The sequence below is a fragment of the Orbicella franksi genome, unplaced genomic scaffold (assembly GCF_964199315.1).
Source record: "Orbicella franksi unplaced genomic scaffold, jaOrbFran1.1 SCAFFOLD_495, whole genome shotgun sequence".
Classification (NCBI taxonomy): Eukaryota; Metazoa; Cnidaria; class Anthozoa; order Scleractinia; family Merulinidae; genus Orbicella; species Orbicella franksi.
In genome coordinates this window covers 1-20872 of record NW_027670801.1, presented here as the reverse complement: position 1 = coordinate 20872, position 20872 = coordinate 1, and the positions used below count along the sequence as shown (strand labels likewise).

The 20872-nt window shown below is 44.6% G+C and overlaps 39 non-coding genes and 2 pseudogenes across 39 annotated transcripts; all 41 read left to right on the top strand.

Annotated features, from left to right (window-relative positions):
* Nucleotides 1-401: 401 nt before the first annotated feature.
* On the top strand, nucleotides 402-523 carry LOC145475108 (5S ribosomal RNA; annotated as a pseudogene).
* Nucleotides 524-905: 382 nt separating this feature from the next.
* LOC145475106 (5S ribosomal RNA) lies at nucleotides 906-1024 on the top strand. The gene has a single exon (XR_014046022.1). It is a non-coding gene; the product is annotated as a 5S ribosomal RNA (ribosomal RNA).
* Nucleotides 1025-1409: 385 nt separating this feature from the next.
* On the top strand, nucleotides 1410-1528 carry LOC145475105 (5S ribosomal RNA). The gene has a single exon (XR_014046021.1). It is a non-coding gene; the product is annotated as a 5S ribosomal RNA (ribosomal RNA).
* Nucleotides 1529-1913: 385 nt separating this feature from the next.
* On the top strand, nucleotides 1914-2032 carry LOC145475104 (5S ribosomal RNA). The gene has a single exon (XR_014046020.1). It is a non-coding gene; the product is annotated as a 5S ribosomal RNA (ribosomal RNA).
* A 384-nt stretch (nucleotides 2033-2416) lies between these two features.
* On the top strand, nucleotides 2417-2535 carry LOC145475103 (5S ribosomal RNA). The gene has a single exon (XR_014046019.1). It is a non-coding gene; the product is annotated as a 5S ribosomal RNA (ribosomal RNA).
* Nucleotides 2536-2919: 384 nt separating this feature from the next.
* Nucleotides 2920-3038, top strand: LOC145475101 (5S ribosomal RNA). Its single transcript, XR_014046017.1, has one exon. It is a non-coding gene; the product is annotated as a 5S ribosomal RNA (ribosomal RNA).
* A 385-nt stretch (nucleotides 3039-3423) lies between these two features.
* Nucleotides 3424-3542, top strand: LOC145475100 (5S ribosomal RNA). Its single transcript, XR_014046016.1, has one exon. It is a non-coding gene; the product is annotated as a 5S ribosomal RNA (ribosomal RNA).
* A 385-nt stretch (nucleotides 3543-3927) lies between these two features.
* Nucleotides 3928-4046, top strand: LOC145475099 (5S ribosomal RNA). Its single transcript, XR_014046015.1, has one exon. It is a non-coding gene; the product is annotated as a 5S ribosomal RNA (ribosomal RNA).
* Nucleotides 4047-4431: 385 nt separating this feature from the next.
* On the top strand, nucleotides 4432-4550 carry LOC145475098 (5S ribosomal RNA). The gene has a single exon (XR_014046014.1). It is a non-coding gene; the product is annotated as a 5S ribosomal RNA (ribosomal RNA).
* A 385-nt stretch (nucleotides 4551-4935) lies between these two features.
* On the top strand, nucleotides 4936-5054 carry LOC145475097 (5S ribosomal RNA). Its single transcript, XR_014046013.1, has one exon. It is a non-coding gene; the product is annotated as a 5S ribosomal RNA (ribosomal RNA).
* Nucleotides 5055-5439: 385 nt separating this feature from the next.
* Nucleotides 5440-5558, top strand: LOC145475096 (5S ribosomal RNA). The gene has a single exon (XR_014046012.1). It is a non-coding gene; the product is annotated as a 5S ribosomal RNA (ribosomal RNA).
* Nucleotides 5559-5943: 385 nt separating this feature from the next.
* LOC145475095 (5S ribosomal RNA) lies at nucleotides 5944-6062 on the top strand. The gene has a single exon (XR_014046011.1). It is a non-coding gene; the product is annotated as a 5S ribosomal RNA (ribosomal RNA).
* Nucleotides 6063-6447: 385 nt separating this feature from the next.
* LOC145475094 (5S ribosomal RNA) lies at nucleotides 6448-6566 on the top strand. Its single transcript, XR_014046010.1, has one exon. It is a non-coding gene; the product is annotated as a 5S ribosomal RNA (ribosomal RNA).
* Nucleotides 6567-6951: 385 nt separating this feature from the next.
* Nucleotides 6952-7070, top strand: LOC145475092 (5S ribosomal RNA). Its single transcript, XR_014046009.1, has one exon. It is a non-coding gene; the product is annotated as a 5S ribosomal RNA (ribosomal RNA).
* A 385-nt stretch (nucleotides 7071-7455) lies between these two features.
* On the top strand, nucleotides 7456-7574 carry LOC145475091 (5S ribosomal RNA). Its single transcript, XR_014046008.1, has one exon. It is a non-coding gene; the product is annotated as a 5S ribosomal RNA (ribosomal RNA).
* A 385-nt stretch (nucleotides 7575-7959) lies between these two features.
* Nucleotides 7960-8078, top strand: LOC145475089 (5S ribosomal RNA). Its single transcript, XR_014046006.1, has one exon. It is a non-coding gene; the product is annotated as a 5S ribosomal RNA (ribosomal RNA).
* A 385-nt stretch (nucleotides 8079-8463) lies between these two features.
* On the top strand, nucleotides 8464-8582 carry LOC145475088 (5S ribosomal RNA). Its single transcript, XR_014046005.1, has one exon. It is a non-coding gene; the product is annotated as a 5S ribosomal RNA (ribosomal RNA).
* Nucleotides 8583-8967: 385 nt separating this feature from the next.
* Nucleotides 8968-9086, top strand: LOC145475087 (5S ribosomal RNA). Its single transcript, XR_014046004.1, has one exon. It is a non-coding gene; the product is annotated as a 5S ribosomal RNA (ribosomal RNA).
* Nucleotides 9087-9471: 385 nt separating this feature from the next.
* LOC145475086 (5S ribosomal RNA) lies at nucleotides 9472-9590 on the top strand. The gene has a single exon (XR_014046003.1). It is a non-coding gene; the product is annotated as a 5S ribosomal RNA (ribosomal RNA).
* Nucleotides 9591-9975: 385 nt separating this feature from the next.
* Nucleotides 9976-10094, top strand: LOC145475085 (5S ribosomal RNA). The gene has a single exon (XR_014046002.1). It is a non-coding gene; the product is annotated as a 5S ribosomal RNA (ribosomal RNA).
* A 385-nt stretch (nucleotides 10095-10479) lies between these two features.
* On the top strand, nucleotides 10480-10598 carry LOC145475084 (5S ribosomal RNA). The gene has a single exon (XR_014046001.1). It is a non-coding gene; the product is annotated as a 5S ribosomal RNA (ribosomal RNA).
* Nucleotides 10599-10983: 385 nt separating this feature from the next.
* On the top strand, nucleotides 10984-11102 carry LOC145475083 (5S ribosomal RNA). Its single transcript, XR_014046000.1, has one exon. It is a non-coding gene; the product is annotated as a 5S ribosomal RNA (ribosomal RNA).
* A 385-nt stretch (nucleotides 11103-11487) lies between these two features.
* On the top strand, nucleotides 11488-11606 carry LOC145475082 (5S ribosomal RNA). The gene has a single exon (XR_014045999.1). It is a non-coding gene; the product is annotated as a 5S ribosomal RNA (ribosomal RNA).
* Nucleotides 11607-11991: 385 nt separating this feature from the next.
* On the top strand, nucleotides 11992-12111 carry LOC145475107 (5S ribosomal RNA; annotated as a pseudogene).
* A 385-nt stretch (nucleotides 12112-12496) lies between these two features.
* On the top strand, nucleotides 12497-12615 carry LOC145475081 (5S ribosomal RNA). Its single transcript, XR_014045998.1, has one exon. It is a non-coding gene; the product is annotated as a 5S ribosomal RNA (ribosomal RNA).
* Nucleotides 12616-13000: 385 nt separating this feature from the next.
* On the top strand, nucleotides 13001-13119 carry LOC145475080 (5S ribosomal RNA). Its single transcript, XR_014045997.1, has one exon. It is a non-coding gene; the product is annotated as a 5S ribosomal RNA (ribosomal RNA).
* Nucleotides 13120-13504: 385 nt separating this feature from the next.
* On the top strand, nucleotides 13505-13623 carry LOC145475078 (5S ribosomal RNA). Its single transcript, XR_014045995.1, has one exon. It is a non-coding gene; the product is annotated as a 5S ribosomal RNA (ribosomal RNA).
* A 385-nt stretch (nucleotides 13624-14008) lies between these two features.
* On the top strand, nucleotides 14009-14127 carry LOC145475076 (5S ribosomal RNA). Its single transcript, XR_014045994.1, has one exon. It is a non-coding gene; the product is annotated as a 5S ribosomal RNA (ribosomal RNA).
* A 385-nt stretch (nucleotides 14128-14512) lies between these two features.
* LOC145475075 (5S ribosomal RNA) lies at nucleotides 14513-14631 on the top strand. The gene has a single exon (XR_014045993.1). It is a non-coding gene; the product is annotated as a 5S ribosomal RNA (ribosomal RNA).
* A 385-nt stretch (nucleotides 14632-15016) lies between these two features.
* LOC145475074 (5S ribosomal RNA) lies at nucleotides 15017-15135 on the top strand. Its single transcript, XR_014045992.1, has one exon. It is a non-coding gene; the product is annotated as a 5S ribosomal RNA (ribosomal RNA).
* A 385-nt stretch (nucleotides 15136-15520) lies between these two features.
* LOC145475073 (5S ribosomal RNA) lies at nucleotides 15521-15639 on the top strand. Its single transcript, XR_014045991.1, has one exon. It is a non-coding gene; the product is annotated as a 5S ribosomal RNA (ribosomal RNA).
* A 385-nt stretch (nucleotides 15640-16024) lies between these two features.
* Nucleotides 16025-16143, top strand: LOC145475072 (5S ribosomal RNA). The gene has a single exon (XR_014045990.1). It is a non-coding gene; the product is annotated as a 5S ribosomal RNA (ribosomal RNA).
* A 385-nt stretch (nucleotides 16144-16528) lies between these two features.
* Nucleotides 16529-16647, top strand: LOC145475071 (5S ribosomal RNA). The gene has a single exon (XR_014045989.1). It is a non-coding gene; the product is annotated as a 5S ribosomal RNA (ribosomal RNA).
* A 385-nt stretch (nucleotides 16648-17032) lies between these two features.
* Nucleotides 17033-17151, top strand: LOC145475070 (5S ribosomal RNA). The gene has a single exon (XR_014045988.1). It is a non-coding gene; the product is annotated as a 5S ribosomal RNA (ribosomal RNA).
* Nucleotides 17152-17535: 384 nt separating this feature from the next.
* Nucleotides 17536-17654, top strand: LOC145475069 (5S ribosomal RNA). The gene has a single exon (XR_014045987.1). It is a non-coding gene; the product is annotated as a 5S ribosomal RNA (ribosomal RNA).
* Nucleotides 17655-18039: 385 nt separating this feature from the next.
* Nucleotides 18040-18158, top strand: LOC145475068 (5S ribosomal RNA). Its single transcript, XR_014045986.1, has one exon. It is a non-coding gene; the product is annotated as a 5S ribosomal RNA (ribosomal RNA).
* A 384-nt stretch (nucleotides 18159-18542) lies between these two features.
* LOC145475110 (5S ribosomal RNA) lies at nucleotides 18543-18661 on the top strand. Its single transcript, XR_014046023.1, has one exon. It is a non-coding gene; the product is annotated as a 5S ribosomal RNA (ribosomal RNA).
* A 385-nt stretch (nucleotides 18662-19046) lies between these two features.
* LOC145475102 (5S ribosomal RNA) lies at nucleotides 19047-19165 on the top strand. The gene has a single exon (XR_014046018.1). It is a non-coding gene; the product is annotated as a 5S ribosomal RNA (ribosomal RNA).
* Nucleotides 19166-19550: 385 nt separating this feature from the next.
* Nucleotides 19551-19669, top strand: LOC145475090 (5S ribosomal RNA). The gene has a single exon (XR_014046007.1). It is a non-coding gene; the product is annotated as a 5S ribosomal RNA (ribosomal RNA).
* A 385-nt stretch (nucleotides 19670-20054) lies between these two features.
* Nucleotides 20055-20173, top strand: LOC145475079 (5S ribosomal RNA). Its single transcript, XR_014045996.1, has one exon. It is a non-coding gene; the product is annotated as a 5S ribosomal RNA (ribosomal RNA).
* A 384-nt stretch (nucleotides 20174-20557) lies between these two features.
* LOC145475067 (5S ribosomal RNA) lies at nucleotides 20558-20676 on the top strand. Its single transcript, XR_014045985.1, has one exon. It is a non-coding gene; the product is annotated as a 5S ribosomal RNA (ribosomal RNA).
* The last annotated feature ends 196 nt before the right edge of the window (nucleotides 20677-20872 follow it).

The window sequence follows — 20872 nt, the reverse complement described above, 5'->3', positions numbered from 1 at the left end:
CGCCGTGTTGTAGACTTTTGGACCCATTTTGGGACTGGACTCTTCAGAGAAGATTTCCATACGCCTCCACATCATTGATCCCTCTGTTTTCAAAATGTTGTCTTTTTTTTTTTGGAATTATTTTTCCAGCAAGTTGACAGCATATTAGAAGATTTTCTTGTTTGATTACAGCACTGCAACACTGAGCAGCACACTGGAGGCAATCTCTTGAATGTGGCTTTGATGACTGACCATTGGAGAATCGCCCTTTTGTGATTTGAAGTCTTAGCTGGCTTTGGAATCTCTGGGTTAAGTAGCCGAGACGTAATTGGAAATTCATCACAACAGCAATTAAAGGCCTTCCTTCTAAGAGACTTAAAAGAGAGTCCAAGCAATTGGGCAAGGTTTGAGTTGTTTCTTTCGTCTACGACCACACCACAGGGAACGTACCGGTTCTCGTCCGATCACCGAAGTCAAGTCCTGTTGTTGGGCGGCGTCAGTACCTGGCTGGGTGACCACCTGGGAATACGCCGTGTTGTAGACTTTTGGACCCATTTTGGGACTGGACTCTTCAGAGAAGATTTCCATACGCCTCCACATCATTGATCCCTCTGTTTTCAAAATGTTGTCTTTTTTTTGGAATTATTTTTCCAGCAAGTTGACAGCATATTAGAAGATTTTCTTGTTTGATTACAGCACTGCAACACTGAGCAGCACACTGGAGGCAATCTCTTGAATGTGGCTTTGATGACTGACCATTGGAGAATCGCCCTTTTGTGATTTGAAGTCTTAGCTGGCTTTGGAATCTCTGGGTTAAGTAGCCGAGACGTAATTGGAAATTCATGACAACAGCAATTAAAGGCCTTCCTTCTAAGAGACTTAAAAGAGAGTCCAAGCAATTGGGCAAGGTTTGAGTTGTTTCTTTCGTCTACGACCACACCACAGGGAACGTACCGGTTCTCGTCCGATCACCGAAGTCAAGTCCTGTTGGGCGGCGTCAGTACCTGGCTGGGTGACCACCTGGGAATACGCCGTGTTGTAGACTTTTGGACCCATTTTGGGACTGGACTCTTCAGAGAAGATTTCCATACGCCTCCACATCATTGATCCCTCTGTTTTCAAAATGTTGTCTTTTTTTTTTTGGAATTATTTTTCCAGCAAGTTGACAGCATATTAGAAGATTTTCTTGTTTGATTACAGCACTGCAACACTGAGCAGCACACTGGAGGCAATCTCTTGAATGTGGCTTTGATGACTGACCATTGGAGAATCGCCCTTTTGTGATTTGAAGTCTTAGCTGGCTTTGGAATCTCTGGGTTAAGTAGCCGAGACGTAATTGGAAATTCATCACAACAGCAATTAAAGGCCTTCCTTCTAAGAGACTTAAAAGAGAGTCCAAGCAATTGGGCAAGGTTTGAGTTGTTTCTTTCGTCTACGACCACACCACAGGGAACGTACCGGTTCTCGTCCGATCACCGAAGTCAAGTCCTGTTGGGCGGCGTCAGTACCTGGCTGGGTGACCACCTGGGAATACGCCGTGTTGTAGACTTTTGGACCCATTTTGGGACTGGACTCTTCAGAGAAGATTTCCATACGCCTCCACATCATTGATCCCTCTGTTTTCAAAATGTTGTCTTTTTTTTTTTGGAATTATTTTTCCAGCAAGTTGACAGCATATTAGAAGATTTTCTTGTTTGATTACAGCACTGCAACACTGAGCAGCACACTGGAGGCAATCTCTTGAATGTGGCTTTGATGACTGACCATTGGAGAATCGCCCTTTTGTGATTTGAAGTCTTAGCTGGCTTTGGAATCTCTGGGTTAAGTAGCCGAGACGTAATTGGAAATTCATCACAACAGCAATTAAAGGCCTTCCTTCTAAGAGACTTAAAAGAGAGTCCAAGCAATTGGGCAAGGTTTGAGTTGTTTCTTTCGTCTACGACCACACCACAGGGAACGTACCGGTTCTCGTCCGATCACCGAAGTCAAGTCCTGTTGGGCGGCGTCAGTACCTGGCTGGGTGACCACCTGGGAATACGCCGTGTTGTAGACTTTTGGACCCATTTTGGGACTGGACTCTTCAGAGAAGATTTCCATACGCCTCCACATCATTGATCCCTCTGTTTTCAAAATGTTGTCTTTTTTTTTTTGGAATTATTTTTCCAGCAAGTTGACAGCATATTAGAAGATTTTCTTGTTTGATTACAGCACTGCAACACTGAGCAGCACACTGGAGGCAATCTCTTGAATGTGGCTTTGATGACTGACCATTGGAGAATCGCCCTTTTGTGATTGAAGTCTTAGCTGGCTTTGGAATCTCTGGGTTAAGTAGCCGAGACGTAATTGGAAATTCATCACAACAGCAATTAAAGGCCTTCCTTCTAAGAGACTTAAAAGAGAGTCCAAGCAATTGGGCAAGGTTTGAGTTGTTTCTTTCGTCTACGACCACACCACAGGGAACGTACCGGTTCTCGTCCGATCACCGAAGTCAAGTCCTGTTGGGCGGCGTCAGTACCTGGCTGGGTGACCACCTGGGAATACGCCGTGTTGTAGACTTTTGGACCCATTTTGGGACTGGACTCTTCAGAGAAGATTTCCATACGCCTCCACATCATTGATCCCTCTGTTTTCAAAATGTTGTCTTTTTTTTTTGGAATTATTTTTCCAGCAAGTTGACAGCATATTAGAAGATTTTCTTGTTTGATTACAGCACTGCAACACTGAGCAGCACACTGGAGGCAATCTCTTGAATGTGGCTTTGATGACTGACCATTGGAGAATCGCCCTTTTGTGATTTGAAGTCTTAGCTGGCTTTGGAATCTCTGGGTTAAGTAGCCGAGACGTAATTGGAAATTCATCACAACAGCAATTAAAGGCCTTCCTTCTAAGAGACTTAAAAGAGAGTCCAAGCAATTGGGCAAGGTTTGAGTTGTTTCTTTCGTCTACGACCACACCACAGGGAACGTACCGGTTCTCGTCCGATCACCGAAGTCAAGTCCTGTTGGGCGGCGTCAGTACCTGGCTGGGTGACCACCTGGGAATACGCCGTGTTGTAGACTTTTGGACCCATTTTGGGACTGGACTCTTCAGAGAAGATTTCCATACGCCTCCACATCATTGATCCCTCTGTTTTCAAAATGTTGTCTTTTTTTTTTTGGAATTATTTTTCCAGCAAGTTGACAGCATATTAGAAGATTTTCTTGTTTGATTACAGCACTGCAACACTGAGCAGCACACTGGAGGCAATCTCTTGAATGTGGCTTTGATGACTGACCATTGGAGAATCGCCCTTTTGTGATTTGAAGTCTTAGCTGGCTTTGGAATCTCTGGGTTAAGTAGCCGAGACGTAATTGGAAATTCATCACAACAGCAATTAAAGGCCTTCCTTCTAAGAGACTTAAAAGAGAGTCCAAGCAATTGGGCAAGGTTTGAGTTGTTTCTTTCGTCTACGACCACACCACAGGGAACGTACCGGTTCTCGTCCGATCACCGAAGTCAAGTCCTGTTGGGCGGCGTCAGTACCTGGCTGGGTGACCACCTGGGAATACGCCGTGTTGTAGACTTTTGGACCCATTTTGGGACTGGACTCTTCAGAGAAGATTTCCATACGCCTCCACATCATTGATCCCTCTGTTTTCAAAATGTTGTCTTTTTTTTTTTGGAATTATTTTTCCAGCAAGTTGACAGCATATTAGAAGATTTTCTTGTTTGATTACAGCACTGCAACACTGAGCAGCACACTGGAGGCAATCTCTTGAATGTGGCTTTGATGACTGACCATTGGAGAATCGCCCTTTTGTGATTTGAAGTCTTAGCTGGCTTTGGAATCTCTGGGTTAAGTAGCCGAGACGTAATTGGAAATTCATCACAACAGCAATTAAAGGCCTTCCTTCTAAGAGACTTAAAAGAGAGTCCAAGCAATTGGGCAAGGTTTGAGTTGTTTCTTTCGTCTACGACCACACCACAGGGAACGTACCGGTTCTCGTCCGATCACCGAAGTCAAGTCCTGTTGGGCGGCGTCAGTACCTGGCTGGGTGACCACCTGGGAATACGCCGTGTTGTAGACTTTTGGACCCATTTTGGGACTGGACTCTTCAGAGAAGATTTCCATACGCCTCCACATCATTGATCCCTCTGTTTTCAAAATGTTGTCTTTTTTTTTTTGGAATTATTTTTCCAGCAAGTTGACAGCATATTAGAAGATTTTCTTGTTTGATTACAGCACTGCAACACTGAGCAGCACACTGGAGGCAATCTCTTGAATGTGGCTTTGATGACTGACCATTGGAGAATCGCCCTTTTGTGATTTGAAGTCTTAGCTGGCTTTGGAATCTCTGGGTTAAGTAGCCGAGACGTAATTGGAAATTCATCACAACAGCAATTAAAGGCCTTCCTTCTAAGAGACTTAAAAGAGAGTCCAAGCAATTGGGCAAGGTTTGAGTTGTTTCTTTCGTCTACGACCACACCACAGGGAACGTACCGGTTCTCGTCCGATCACCGAAGTCAAGTCCTGTTGGGCGGCGTCAGTACCTGGCTGGGTGACCACCTGGGAATACGCCGTGTTGTAGACTTTTGGACCCATTTTGGGACTGGACTCTTCAGAGAAGATTTCCATACGCCTCCACATCATTGATCCCTCTGTTTTCAAAATGTTGTCTTTTTTTTTTTGGAATTATTTTTCCAGCAAGTTGACAGCATATTAGAAGATTTTCTTGTTTGATTACAGCACTGCAACACTGAGCAGCACACTGGAGGCAATCTCTTGAATGTGGCTTTGATGACTGACCATTGGAGAATCGCCCTTTTGTGATTTGAAGTCTTAGCTGGCTTTGGAATCTCTGGGTTAAGTAGCCGAGACGTAATTGGAAATTCATCACAACAGCAATTAAAGGCCTTCCTTCTAAGAGACTTAAAAGAGAGTCCAAGCAATTGGGCAAGGTTTGAGTTGTTTCTTTCGTCTACGACCACACCACAGGGAACGTACCGGTTCTCGTCCGATCACCGAAGTCAAGTCCTGTTGGGCGGCGTCAGTACCTGGCTGGGTGACCACCTGGGAATACGCCGTGTTGTAGACTTTTGGACCCATTTTGGGACTGGACTCTTCAGAGAAGATTTCCATACGCCTCCACATCATTGATCCCTCTGTTTTCAAAATGTTGTCTTTTTTTTTTTGGAATTATTTTTCCAGCAAGTTGACAGCATATTAGAAGATTTTCTTGTTTGATTACAGCACTGCAACACTGAGCAGCACACTGGAGGCAATCTCTTGAATGTGGCTTTGATGACTGACCATTGGAGAATCGCCCTTTTGTGATTTGAAGTCTTAGCTGGCTTTGGAATCTCTGGGTTAAGTAGCCGAGACGTAATTGGAAATTCATCACAACAGCAATTAAAGGCCTTCCTTCTAAGAGACTTAAAAGAGAGTCCAAGCAATTGGGCAAGGTTTGAGTTGTTTCTTTCGTCTACGACCACACCACAGGGAACGTACCGGTTCTCGTCCGATCACCGAAGTCAAGTCCTGTTGGGCGGCGTCAGTACCTGGCTGGGTGACCACCTGGGAATACGCCGTGTTGTAGACTTTTGGACCCATTTTGGGACTGGACTCTTCAGAGAAGATTTCCATACGCCTCCACATCATTGATCCCTCTGTTTTCAAAATGTTGTCTTTTTTTTTTTGGAATTATTTTTCCAGCAAGTTGACAGCATATTAGAAGATTTTCTTGTTTGATTACAGCACTGCAACACTGAGCAGCACACTGGAGGCAATCTCTTGAATGTGGCTTTGATGACTGACCATTGGAGAATCGCCCTTTTGTGATTTGAAGTCTTAGCTGGCTTTGGAATCTCTGGGTTAAGTAGCCGAGACGTAATTGGAAATTCATCACAACAGCAATTAAAGGCCTTCCTTCTAAGAGACTTAAAAGAGAGTCCAAGCAATTGGGCAAGGTTTGAGTTGTTTCTTTCGTCTACGACCACACCACAGGGAACGTACCGGTTCTCGTCCGATCACCGAAGTCAAGTCCTGTTGGGCGGCGTCAGTACCTGGCTGGGTGACCACCTGGGAATACGCCGTGTTGTAGACTTTTGGACCCATTTTGGGACTGGACTCTTCAGAGAAGATTTCCATACGCCTCCACATCATTGATCCCTCTGTTTTCAAAATGTTGTCTTTTTTTTTTTGGAATTATTTTTCCAGCAAGTTGACAGCATATTAGAAGATTTTCTTGTTTGATTACAGCACTGCAACACTGAGCAGCACACTGGAGGCAATCTCTTGAATGTGGCTTTGATGACTGACCATTGGAGAATCGCCCTTTTGTGATTTGAAGTCTTAGCTGGCTTTGGAATCTCTGGGTTAAGTAGCCGAGACGTAATTGGAAATTCATCACAACAGCAATTAAAGGCCTTCCTTCTAAGAGACTTAAAAGAGAGTCCAAGCAATTGGGCAAGGTTTGAGTTGTTTCTTTCGTCTACGACCACACCACAGGGAACGTACCGGTTCTCGTCCGATCACCGAAGTCAAGTCCTGTTGGGCGGCGTCAGTACCTGGCTGGGTGACCACCTGGGAATACGCCGTGTTGTAGACTTTTGGACCCATTTTGGGACTGGACTCTTCAGAGAAGATTTCCATACGCCTCCACATCATTGATCCCTCTGTTTTCAAAATGTTGTCTTTTTTTTTTTGGAATTATTTTTCCAGCAAGTTGACAGCATATTAGAAGATTTTCTTGTTTGATTACAGCACTGCAACACTGAGCAGCACACTGGAGGCAATCTCTTGAATGTGGCTTTGATGACTGACCATTGGAGAATCGCCCTTTTGTGATTTGAAGTCTTAGCTGGCTTTGGAATCTCTGGGTTAAGTAGCCGAGACGTAATTGGAAATTCATCACAACAGCAATTAAAGGCCTTCCTTCTAAGAGACTTAAAAGAGAGTCCAAGCAATTGGGCAAGGTTTGAGTTGTTTCTTTCGTCTACGACCACACCACAGGGAACGTACCGGTTCTCGTCCGATCACCGAAGTCAAGTCCTGTTGGGCGGCGTCAGTACCTGGCTGGGTGACCACCTGGGAATACGCCGTGTTGTAGACTTTTGGACCCATTTTGGGACTGGACTCTTCAGAGAAGATTTCCATACGCCTCCACATCATTGATCCCTCTGTTTTCAAAATGTTGTCTTTTTTTTTTTGGAATTATTTTTCCAGCAAGTTGACAGCATATTAGAAGATTTTCTTGTTTGATTACAGCACTGCAACACTGAGCAGCACACTGGAGGCAATCTCTTGAATGTGGCTTTGATGACTGACCATTGGAGAATCGCCCTTTTGTGATTTGAAGTCTTAGCTGGCTTTGGAATCTCTGGGTTAAGTAGCCGAGACGTAATTGGAAATTCATCACAACAGCAATTAAAGGCCTTCCTTCTAAGAGACTTAAAAGAGAGTCCAAGCAATTGGGCAAGGTTTGAGTTGTTTCTTTCGTCTACGACCACACCACAGGGAACGTACCGGTTCTCGTCCGATCACCGAAGTCAAGTCCTGTTGGGCGGCGTCAGTACCTGGCTGGGTGACCACCTGGGAATACGCCGTGTTGTAGACTTTTGGACCCATTTTGGGACTGGACTCTTCAGAGAAGATTTCCATACGCCTCCACATCATTGATCCCTCTGTTTTCAAAATGTTGTCTTTTTTTTTTTGGAATTATTTTTCCAGCAAGTTGACAGCATATTAGAAGATTTTCTTGTTTGATTACAGCACTGCAACACTGAGCAGCACACTGGAGGCAATCTCTTGAATGTGGCTTTGATGACTGACCATTGGAGAATCGCCCTTTTGTGATTTGAAGTCTTAGCTGGCTTTGGAATCTCTGGGTTAAGTAGCCGAGACGTAATTGGAAATTCATCACAACAGCAATTAAAGGCCTTCCTTCTAAGAGACTTAAAAGAGAGTCCAAGCAATTGGGCAAGGTTTGAGTTGTTTCTTTCGTCTACGACCACACCACAGGGAACGTACCGGTTCTCGTCCGATCACCGAAGTCAAGTCCTGTTGGGCGGCGTCAGTACCTGGCTGGGTGACCACCTGGGAATACGCCGTGTTGTAGACTTTTGGACCCATTTTGGGACTGGACTCTTCAGAGAAGATTTCCATACGCCTCCACATCATTGATCCCTCTGTTTTCAAAATGTTGTCTTTTTTTTTTTGGAATTATTTTTCCAGCAAGTTGACAGCATATTAGAAGATTTTCTTGTTTGATTACAGCACTGCAACACTGAGCAGCACACTGGAGGCAATCTCTTGAATGTGGCTTTGATGACTGACCATTGGAGAATCGCCCTTTTGTGATTTGAAGTCTTAGCTGGCTTTGGAATCTCTGGGTTAAGTAGCCGAGACGTAATTGGAAATTCATCACAACAGCAATTAAAGGCCTTCCTTCTAAGAGACTTAAAAGAGAGTCCAAGCAATTGGGCAAGGTTTGAGTTGTTTCTTTCGTCTACGACCACACCACAGGGAACGTACCGGTTCTCGTCCGATCACCGAAGTCAAGTCCTGTTGGGCGGCGTCAGTACCTGGCTGGGTGACCACCTGGGAATACGCCGTGTTGTAGACTTTTGGACCCATTTTGGGACTGGACTCTTCAGAGAAGATTTCCATACGCCTCCACATCATTGATCCCTCTGTTTTCAAAATGTTGTCTTTTTTTTTTTGGAATTATTTTTCCAGCAAGTTGACAGCATATTAGAAGATTTTCTTGTTTGATTACAGCACTGCAACACTGAGCAGCACACTGGAGGCAATCTCTTGAATGTGGCTTTGATGACTGACCATTGGAGAATCGCCCTTTTGTGATTTGAAGTCTTAGCTGGCTTTGGAATCTCTGGGTTAAGTAGCCGAGACGTAATTGGAAATTCATCACAACAGCAATTAAAGGCCTTCCTTCTAAGAGACTTAAAAGAGAGTCCAAGCAATTGGGCAAGGTTTGAGTTGTTTCTTTCGTCTACGACCACACCACAGGGAACGTACCGGTTCTCGTCCGATCACCGAAGTCAAGTCCTGTTGGGCGGCGTCAGTACCTGGCTGGGTGACCACCTGGGAATACGCCGTGTTGTAGACTTTTGGACCCATTTTGGGACTGGACTCTTCAGAGAAGATTTCCATACGCCTCCACATCATTGATCCCTCTGTTTTCAAAATGTTGTCTTTTTTTTTTTGGAATTATTTTTCCAGCAAGTTGACAGCATATTAGAAGATTTTCTTGTTTGATTACAGCACTGCAACACTGAGCAGCACACTGGAGGCAATCTCTTGAATGTGGCTTTGATGACTGACCATTGGAGAATCGCCCTTTTGTGATTTGAAGTCTTAGCTGGCTTTGGAATCTCTGGGTTAAGTAGCCGAGACGTAATTGGAAATTCATCACAACAGCAATTAAAGGCCTTCCTTCTAAGAGACTTAAAAGAGAGTCCAAGCAATTGGGCAAGGTTTGAGTTGTTTCTTTCGTCTACGACCACACCACAGGGAACGTACCGGTTCTCGTCCGATCACCGAAGTCAAGTCCTGTTGGGCGGCGTCAGTACCTGGCTGGGTGACCACCTGGGAATACGCCGTGTTGTAGACTTTTGGACCCATTTTGGGACTGGACTCTTCAGAGAAGATTTCCATACGCCTCCACATCATTGATCCCTCTGTTTTCAAAATGTTGTCTTTTTTTTTTTGGAATTATTTTTCCAGCAAGTTGACAGCATATTAGAAGATTTTCTTGTTTGATTACAGCACTGCAACACTGAGCAGCACACTGGAGGCAATCTCTTGAATGTGGCTTTGATGACTGACCATTGGAGAATCGCCCTTTTGTGATTTGAAGTCTTAGCTGGCTTTGGAATCTCTGGGTTAAGTAGCCGAGACGTAATTGGAAATTCATCACAACAGCAATTAAAGGCCTTCCTTCTAAGAGACTTAAAAGAGAGTCCAAGCAATTGGGCAAGGTTTGAGTTGTTTCTTTCGTCTACGACCACACCACAGGGAACGTACCGGTTCTCGTCCGATCACCGAAGTCAAGTCCTGTTGGGCGGCGTCAGTACCTGGCTGGGTGACCACCTGGGAATACGCCGTGTTGTAGACTTTTGGACCCATTTTGGGACTGGACTCTTCAGAGAAGATTTCCATACGCCTCCACATCATTGATCCCTCTGTTTTCAAAATGTTGTCTTTTTTTTTTTGGAATTATTTTTCCAGCAAGTTGACAGCATATTAGAAGATTTTCTTGTTTGATTACAGCACTGCAACACTGAGCAGCACACTGGAGGCAATCTCTTGAATGTGGCTTTGATGACTGACCATTGGAGAATCGCCCTTTTGTGATTTGAAGTCTTAGCTGGCTTTGGAATCTCTGGGTTAAGTAGCCGAGACGTAATTGGAAATTCATCACAACAGCAATTAAAGGCCTTCCTTCTAAGAGACTTAAAAGAGAGTCCAAGCAATTGGGCAAGGTTTGAGTTGTTTCTTTCGTCTACGACCACACCACAGGGAACGTACCGGTTCTCGTCCGATCACCGAAGTCAAGTCCTGTTGGGCGGCGTCAGTACCTGGCTGGGTGACCACCTGGGAATACGCCGTGTTGTAGACTTTTGGACCCATTTTGGGACTGGACTCTTCAGAGAAGATTTCCATACGCCTCCACATCATTGATCCCTCTGTTTTCAAAATGTTGTCTTTTTTTTTTTGGAATTATTTTTCCAGCAAGTTGACAGCATATTAGAAGATTTTCTTGTTTGATTACAGCACTGCAACACTGAGCAGCACACTGGAGGCAATCTCTTGAATGTGGCTTTGATGACTGACCATTGGAGAATCGCCCTTTTGTGATTTGAAGTCTTAGCTGGCTTTGGAATCTCTGGGTTAAGTAGCCGAGACGTAATTGGAAATTCATCACAACAGCAATTAAAGGCCTTCCTTCTAAGAGACTTAAAAGAGAGTCCAAGCAATTGGGCAAGGTTTGAGTTGTTTCTTTCGTCTACGACCACACCACAGGGAACGTACCGGTTCTCGTCCGATCACCGAAGTCAAGTCCTGTTGGGCGGCGTCAGTACCTGGCTGGGTGACCACCTGGGAATACGCCGTGTTGTAGACTTTTGGACCCATTTTGGGACTGGACTCTTCAGAGAAGATTTCCATACGCCTCCACATCATTGATCCCTCTGTTTTCAAAATGTTGTCTTTTTTTTTTTGGAATTATTTTTCCAGCAAGTTGACAGCATATTAGAAGATTTTCTTGTTTGATTACAGCACTGCAACACTGAGCAGCACACTGGAGGCAATCTCTTGAATGTGGCTTTGATGACTGACCATTGGAGAATCGCCCTTTTGTGATTTGAAGTCTTAGCTGGCTTTGGAATCTCTGGGTTAAGTAGCCGAGACGTAATTGGAAATTCATCACAACAGCAATTAAAGGCCTTCCTTCTAAGAGACTTAAAAGAGAGTCCAAGCAATTGGGCAAGGTTTGAGTTGTTTCTTTCGTCTACGACCACACCACAGGGAACGTACCGGTTCTCGTCCGATCACCGAAGTCAAGTCCTGTTGGGCGGCGTCAGTACCTGGCTGGGTGACCACCTGGGAATACGCCGTGTTGTAGACTTTTGGACCCATTTTGGGACTGGACTCTTCAGAGAAGATTTCCATACGCCTCCACATCATTGATCCCTCTGTTTTCAAAATGTTGTCTTTTTTTTTTTGGAATTATTTTTCCAGCAAGTTGACAGCATATTAGAAGATTTTCTTGTTTGATTACAGCACTGCAACACTGAGCAGCACACTGGAGGCAATCTCTTGAATGTGGCTTTGATGACTGACCATTGGAGAATCGCCCTTTTGTGATTTGAAGTCTTAGCTGGCTTTGGAATCTCTGGGTTAAGTAGCCGAGACGTAATTGGAAATTCATCACAACAGCAATTAAAGGCCTTCCTTCTAAGAGACTTAAAAGAGAGTCCAAGCAATTGGGCAAGGTTTGAGTTGTTTCTTTCGTCTACGACCACACCACAGGGAACGTACCGGTTCTCGTCCGATCACCGAAGTCAAGTCCTGTTGGGCGGCGTCAGTACCTGGCTGGGTGACCACCTGGGAATACGCCTGTGTTGTAGACTTTTGGACCCATTTTGGGACTGGACTCTTCAGAGAAGATTTCCATACGCCTCCACATCATTGATCCCTCTGTTTTCAAAATGTTGTCTTTTTTTTTTTGGAATTATTTTTCCAGCAAGTTGACAGCATATTAGAAGATTTTCTTGTTTGATTACAGCACTGCAACACTGAGCAGCACACTGGAGGCAATCTCTTGAATGTGGCTTTGATGACTGACCATTGGAGAATCGCCCTTTTGTGATTTGAAGTCTTAGCTGGCTTTGGAATCTCTGGGTTAAGTAGCCGAGACGTAATTGGAAATTCATCACAACAGCAATTAAAGGCCTTCCTTCTAAGAGACTTAAAAGAGAGTCCAAGCAATTGGGCAAGGTTTGAGTTGTTTCTTTCGTCTACGACCACACCACAGGGAACGTACCGGTTCTCGTCCGATCACCGAAGTCAAGTCCTGTTGGGCGGCGTCAGTACCTGGCTGGGTGACCACCTGGGAATACGCCGTGTTGTAGACTTTTGGACCCATTTTGGGACTGGACTCTTCAGAGAAGATTTCCATACGCCTCCACATCATTGATCCCTCTGTTTTCAAAATGTTGTCTTTTTTTTTTTGGAATTATTTTTCCAGCAAGTTGACAGCATATTAGAAGATTTTCTTGTTTGATTACAGCACTGCAACACTGAGCAGCACACTGGAGGCAATCTCTTGAATGTGGCTTTGATGACTGACCATTGGAGAATCGCCCTTTTGTGATTTGAAGTCTTAGCTGGCTTTGGAATCTCTGGGTTAAGTAGCCGAGACGTAATTGGAAATTCATCACAACAGCAATTAAAGGCCTTCCTTCTAAGAGACTTAAAAGAGAGTCCAAGCAATTGGGCAAGGTTTGAGTTGTTTCTTTCGTCTACGACCACACCACAGGGAACGTACCGGTTCTCGTCCGATCACCGAAGTCAAGTCCTGTTGGGCGGCGTCAGTACCTGGCTGGGTGACCACCTGGGAATACGCCGTGTTGTAGACTTTTGGACCCATTTTGGGACTGGACTCTTCAGAGAAGATTTCCATACGCCTCCACATCATTGATCCCTCTGTTTTCAAAATGTTGTCTTTTTTTTTTTGGAATTATTTTTCCAGCAAGTTGACAGCATATTAGAAGATTTTCTTGTTTGATTACAGCACTGCAACACTGAGCAGCACACTGGAGGCAATCTCTTGAATGTGGCTTTGATGACTGACCATTGGAGAATCGCCCTTTTGTGATTTGAAGTCTTAGCTGGCTTTGGAATCTCTGGGTTAAGTAGCCGAGACGTAATTGGAAATTCATCACAACAGCAATTAAAGGCCTTCCTTCTAAGAGACTTAAAAGAGAGTCCAAGCAATTGGGCAAGGTTTGAGTTGTTTCTTTCGTCTACGACCACACCACAGGGAACGTACCGGTTCTCGTCCGATCACCGAAGTCAAGTCCTGTTGGGCGGCGTCAGTACCTGGCTGGGTGACCACCTGGGAATACGCCGTGTTGTAGACTTTTGGACCCATTTTGGGACTGGACTCTTCAGAGAAGATTTCCATACGCCTCCACATCATTGATCCCTCTGTTTTCAAAATGTTGTCTTTTTTTTTTTGGAATTATTTTTCCAGCAAGTTGACAGCATATTAGAAGATTTTCTTGTTTGATTACAGCACTGCAACACTGAGCAGCACACTGGAGGCAATCTCTTGAATGTGGCTTTGATGACTGACCATTGGAGAATCGCCCTTTTGTGATTTGAAGTCTTAGCTGGCTTTGGAATCTCTGGGTTAAGTAGCCGAGACGTAATTGGAAATTCATCACAACAGCAATTAAAGGCCTTCCTTCTAAGAGACTTAAAAGAGAGTCCAAGCAATTGGGCAAGGTTTGAGTTGTTTCTTTCGTCTACGACCACACCACAGGGAACGTACCGGTTCTCGTCCGATCACCGAAGTCAAGTCCTGTTGGGCGGCGTCAGTACCTGGCTGGGTGACCACCTGGGAATACGCCGTGTTGTAGACTTTTGGACCCATTTTGGGACTGGACTCTTCAGAGAAGATTTCCATACGCCTCCACATCATTGATCCCTCTGTTTTCAAAATGTTGTCTTTTTTTTTTTGGAATTATTTTTCCAGCAAGTTGACAGCATATTAGAAGATTTTCTTGTTTGATTACAGCACTGCAACACTGAGCAGCACACTGGAGGCAATCTCTTGAATGTGGCTTTGATGACTGACCATTGGAGAATCGCCCTTTTGTGATTTGAAGTCTTAGCTGGCTTTGGAATCTCTGGGTTAAGTAGCCGAGACGTAATTGGAAATTCATCACAACAGCAATTAAAGGCCTTCCTTCTAAGAGACTTAAAAGAGAGTCCAAGCAATTGGGCAAGGTTTGAGTTGTTTCTTTCGTCTACGACCACACCACAGGGAACGTACCGGTTCTCGTCCGATCACCGAAGTCAAGTCCTGTTGGGCGGCGTCAGTACCTGGCTGGGTGACCACCTGGGAATACGCCGTGTTGTAGACTTTTGGACCCATTTTGGGACTGGACTCTTCAGAGAAGATTTCCATACGCCTCCACATCATTGATCCCTCTGTTTTCAAAATGTTGTCTTTTTTTTTTTGGAATTATTTTTCCAGCAAGTTGACAGCATATTAGAAGATTTTCTTGTTTGATTACAGCACTGCAACACTGAGCAGCACACTGGAGGCAATCTCTTGAATGTGGCTTTGATGACTGACCATTGGAGAATCGCCCTTTTGTGATTTGAAGTCTTAGCTGGCTTTGGAATCTCTGGGTTAAGTAGCCGAGACGTAATTGGAAATTCATCACAACAGCAATTAAAGGCCTTCCTTCTAAGAGACTTAAAAGAGAGTCCAAGCAATTGGGCAAGGTTTGAGTTGTTTCTTTCGTCTACGACCACACCACAGGGAACGTACCGGTTCTCGTCCGATCACCGAAGTCAAGTCCTGTTGGGCGGCGTCAGTACCTGGCTGGGTGACCACCTGGGAATACGCCGTGTTGTAGACTTTTGGACCCATTTTGGGACTGGACTCTTCAGAGAAGATTTCCATACGCCTCCACATCATTGATCCCTCTGTTTTCAAAATGTTGTCTTTTTTTTTTTGGAATTATTTTTCCAGCAAGTTGACAGCATATTAGAAGATTTTCTTGTTTGATTACAGCACTGCAACACTGAGCAGCACACTGGAGGCAATCTCTTGAATGTGGCTTTGATGACTGACCATTGGAGAATCGCCCTTTTGTGATTTGAAGTCTTAGCTGGCTTTGGAATCTCTGGGTTAAGTAGCCGAGACGTAATTGGAAATTCATCACAACAGCAATTAAAGGCCTTCCTTCTAAGAGACTTAAAAGAGAGTCCAAGCAATTGGGCAAGGTTTGAGTTGTTTCTTTCGTCTACGACCACACCACAGGGAACGTACCGGTTCTCGTCCGATCACCGAAGTCAAGTCCTGTTGGGCGGCGTCAGTACCTGGCTGGGTGACCACCTGGGAATACGCCGTGTTGTAGACTTTTGGACCCATTTTGGGACTGGACTCTTCAGAGAAGATTTCCATACGCCTCCACATCATTGATCCCTCTGTTTTCAAAATGTTGTCTTTTTTTTTTTGGAATTATTTTTCCAGCAAGTTGACAGCATATTAGAAGATTTTCTTGTTTGATTACAGCACTGCAACACTGAGCAGCACACTGGAGGCAATCTCTTGAATGTGGCTTTGATGACTGACCATTGGAGAATCGCCCTTTTGTGATTTGAAGTCTTAGCTGGCTTTGGAATCTCTGGGTTAAGTAGCCGAGACGTAATTGGAAATTCATCACAACAGCAATTAAAGGCCTTCCTTCTAAGAGACTTAAAAGAGAGTCCAAGCAATTGGGCAAGGTTTGAGTTGTTTCTTTCGTCTACGACCACACCACAGGGAACGTACCGGTTCTCGTCCGATCACCGAAGTCAAGTCCTGTTGGGCGGCGTCAGTACCTGGCTGGGTGACCACCTGGGAATACGCCGTGTTGTAGACTTTTGGACCCATTTTGGGACTGGACTCTTCAGAGAAGATTTCCATACGCCTCCACATCATTGATCCCTCTGTTTTCAAAATGTTGTCTTTTTTTTTTTGGAATTATTTTTCCAGCAAGTTGACAGCATATTAGAAGATTTTCTTGTTTGATTACAGCACTGCAACACTGAGCAGCACACTGGAGGCAATCTCTTGAATGTGGCTTTGATGACTGACCATTGGAGAATCGCCCTTTTGTGATTTGAAGTCTTAGCTGGCTTTGGAATCTCTGGGTTAAGTAGCCGAGACGTAATTGGAAATTCATCACAACAGCAATTAAAGGCCTTCCTTCTAAGAGACTTAAAAGAGAGTCCAAGCAATTGGGCAAGGTTTGAGTTGTTTCTTTCGTCTACGACCACACCACAGGGAACGTACCGGTTCTCGTCCGATCACCGAAGTCAAGTCCTGTTGGGCGGCGTCAGTACCTGGCTGGGTGACCACCTGGGAATACGCCGTGTTGTAGACTTTTGGACCCATTTTGGGACTGGACTCTTCAGAGAAGATTTCCATACGCCTCCACATCATTGATCCCTCTGTTTTCAAAATGTTGTCTTTTTTTTTTTGGAATTATTTTTCCAGCAAGTTGACAGCATATTAGAAGATTTTCTTGTTTGATTACAGCACTGCAACACTGAGCAGCACACTGGAGGCAATCTCTTGAATGTGGCTTTGATGACTGACCATTGGAGAATCGCCCTTTTGTGATTTGAAGTCTTAGCTGGCTTTGGAATCTCTGGGTTAAGTAGCCGAGACGTAATTGGAAATTCATCACAACAGCAATTAAAGGCCTTCCTTCTAAGAGACTTAAAAGAGAGTCCAAGCAATTGGGCAAGGTTTGAGTTGTTTCTTTCGTCTACGACCACACCACAGGGAACGTACCGGTTCTCGTCCGATCACCGAAGTCAAGTCCTGTTGGGCGGCGTCAGTACCTGGCTGGGTGACCACCTGGGAATACGCCGTGTTGTAGACTTTTGGACCCATTTTGGGACTGGACTCTTCAGAGAAGATTTCCATACGCCTCCACATCATTGATCCCTCTGTTTTCAAAATGTTGTCTTTTTTTTTTTGAATTATTTTTCCAGCAAGTTGACAGCATATTAGAAGATTTTCTTGTTTGATTACAGCACTGCAACACTGAGCAGCACACTGGAGGCAATCTCTTGAATGTGGCTTTGATGACTGACCATTGGAGAATCGCCCTTTTGTGATTTGAAGTCTTAGCTGGCTTTGGAATCTCTGGGTTAAGTAGCCGAGACGTAATTGGAAATTCATCACAACAGCAATTAAAGGCCTTCCTTCTAAGAGACTTAAAAGAGAGTCCAAGCAATTGGGCAAGGTTTGAGTTGTTTCTTTCGTCTACGACCACACCACAGGGAACGTACCGGTTCTCGTCCGATCACCGAAGTCAAGTCCTGTTGGGCGGCGTCAGTACCTGGCTGGGTGACCACCTGGGAATACGCCGTGTTGTAGACTTTTGGACCCATTTTGGGACTGGACTCTTCAGAGAAGATTTCCATACGCCTCCACATCATTGATCCCTCTGTTTTCAAAATGTTGTCTTTTTTTTTTTTGAATTATTTTTCCAGCAAGTTGACAGCATATTAGAAGATTTTCTTGTTTGATTACAGCACTGCAACACTGAGCAGCACACTGGAGGCAATCTCTTGAATGTGGCTTTGATGACTGACCATTGGAGAATCGCCCTTTTGTGATTTGAAGTCTTAGCTGGCTTTGGAATCTCTGGGTTAAGTAGCCGAGACGTAATTGGAAATTCATCACAACAGCAATTAAAGGCCTTCCTTCTAAGAGACTTAAAAGAGAGTCCAAGCAATTGGGCAAGGTTTGAGTTGTTTCTTTCGTCTACGACCACACCACAGGGAACGTACCGGTTCTCGTCCGATCACCGAAGTCAAGTCCTGTTGGGCGGCGTCAGTACCTGGCTGGGTGACCACCTGGGAATACGCCGTGTTGTAGACTTTTGGACCCATTTTGGGACTGGACTCTTCAGAGAAGATTTCCATACGCCTCCACATCATTGATCCCTCTGTTTTCAAAATGTTGTCTTTTTTTTTTTGAATTATTTTTCCAGCAAGTTGACAGCATATTAGAAGATTTTCTTGTTTGATTACAGCACTGCAACACTGAGCAGCACACTGGAGGCAATCTCTTGAATGTGGCTTTGATGACTGACCATTGGAGAATCGCCCTTTTGTGATTTGAAGTCTTAGCTGGCTTTGGAATCTCTGGGTTAAGTAGCCGAGACGTAATTGGAAATTCATCACAACAGCAATTAAAGGCCTTCCTTCTAAGAGACTTAAAAGAGAGTCCAAGCAATTGGGCAAGGTTTGAGTTGTTTCTTTCGTCTACGACCACACCACAGGGAACGTACCGGTTCTCGTCCGATCACCGAAGTCAAGTCCTGTTGGGCGGCGTCAGTACCTGGCTGGGTGACCACCTGGGAATACGCCGTGTTGTAGACTTTTGGACCCATTTTGGGACTGGACTCTTCAGAGAAGATTTCCATACGCCTCCACATCATTGATCCCTCTGTTTTCAAAATGTTGTCTTTTTTTTTTTTGAATTATTTTTCCAGCAAGTTGACAGCATATTAGAAGATTTTCTTGTTTGATTACAGCACTGCAACACTGAGCAGCACACTGGAGGCAATCTCTTGAATGTGGCTTTGATGACTGACCATTGGAGAATCGCCCTTTTGTGATTTGAAGTCTTAGCTGGCTTTGGAATCTCTGGGTTAAGTAGCCGAGACGTAATTGGAAATTCATCACAACAGCAATTAAAGGCCTTCCTTCTAAGAGACTTAAAAGAGAGTCCAAGCAATTGGGCAAGGTTTGAGTTGTTTCTTTCGTCTACGACCACACCACAGGGAACGTACCGGTTCTCGTCCGATCACCGAAGTCAAGTCCTGTTGGGCGGCGTCAGTACCTGGCTGGGTGACCACCTGGGAATACGCCGTGTTGTAGACTTTTGGACCCATTTTGGGACTGGACTCTTCAGAGAAGATTTCCATACGCCTCCACATCATTGATCCCTCTGTTTTCAAAATGTTGTCTTTTTTTTTTTTGAATTATTTTTCCAGCAAGTTGACAGCATATTAGAAGATTTTCTTGTTTGATTACAGCACTGCAACACTGAGCAGCACACTGGAGGCAATCTCTTGAATGTGGCTTTGATGACTGACCATTGGAGAATCGCCCTTTTGTGATTTGAAGTCTTAGCTGGCTTTGGAATCTCTGGGTTAAGTAGCCGAGACGTAATTGGAAATTCATCACAACAGCAATTAAAGGCCTTCCTTCTAAGAGACTTAAAAGAGAGTCCAAGCAATTGGGCAAGGTTTGAGTTGTTTCTTTCGTCTACGACCACACCACAGGGAACGTACCGGTTCTCGTCCGATCACCGAAGTCAAGTCCTGTTGGGCGGCGTCAGTACCTGGCTGGGTGACCACCTGGGAATACGCCGTGTTGTAGACTTTTGGACCCATTTTGGGACTGGACTCTTCAGAGAAGATTTCCATACGCCTCCACATCATTGATCCCTCTGTTTTCAAAATGTTGTCTTTTTTTTTTTTGAATTATTTTTCCAGCAAGTTGACAGCATATTAGAAGATTTTCTTGTTTGATTACAGCACTGCAACACTGAGCAGCACACTGGAGGCAATCTCTTGAATGTGGCTTTGATGACTGACCATTGGAGAATCGCCCTTTTGTGATTTGAAGTCTTAGCTGGCTTTGGAATCTCTGGGTTAAGTAGCCGAGACGTAATTGGAAATTCATCACAACAGCAATTAAAGGCCTTCCTTCTAAGAGACTTAAAAGAGAGTCCAAGCAATTGGGCAAGGTTTGAGTTGTTTCTTTCGTCTACGACCACACCACAGGGAACGTACCGGTTCTCGTCCGATCACCGAAGTCAAGTCCTGTTGGGCGGCGTCAGTACCTGGCTGGGTGACCACCTGGGAATACGCCGTGTTGTAGACTTTTGGACCCATTTTGGGACTGGACTCTTCAGAGAAGATTTCCATACGCCTCCACATCATTGATCCCTCTGTTTTCAAAATGTTGTCTTTTTTTTTTTGAATTATTTTTCCAGCAAGTTGACAGCATATTAGAAGATTTTCTTGTTTGATTACAGCACTGCAACACTGAGCAGCACACTGGAGGCAATCTCTTGAATGTGGCTTTGATGACTGACCATTGGAGAATCGCCCTTTTGTGATTTGAAGTCTTAGCTGGCTTTGGAATCTCTGGGTTAAGTAGCCGAGACGTAATTGGAAATTCATCACAACAGCAATTAAAGGCCTTCCTTCTAAGAGACTTAAAAGAGAGTCCAAGCAATTGGGCAAGGTTTGAGTTGTTTCTTTCGTCTACGACCACACCACAGGGAACGTACCGGTTCTCGTCCGATCACCGAAGTCAAGTCCTGTTGGGCGGCGTCAGTACCTGGCTGGGTGACCACCTGGGAATACGCCGTGTTGTAGACTTTTGGACCCATTTTGGGACTGGACTCTTCAGAGAAGATTTCCATACGCCTCCACATCATTGATCCCTCTGTTTTCAAAATGTTGTCTTTTTTTTTGAATTATTTTTCCAGCAAGTTGACAGCATATTAGAAGATTTTCTTGTTTGATTACAGCACTGCAACACTGAGCAGCACACTGGAGGCAATCTCTTGAATGT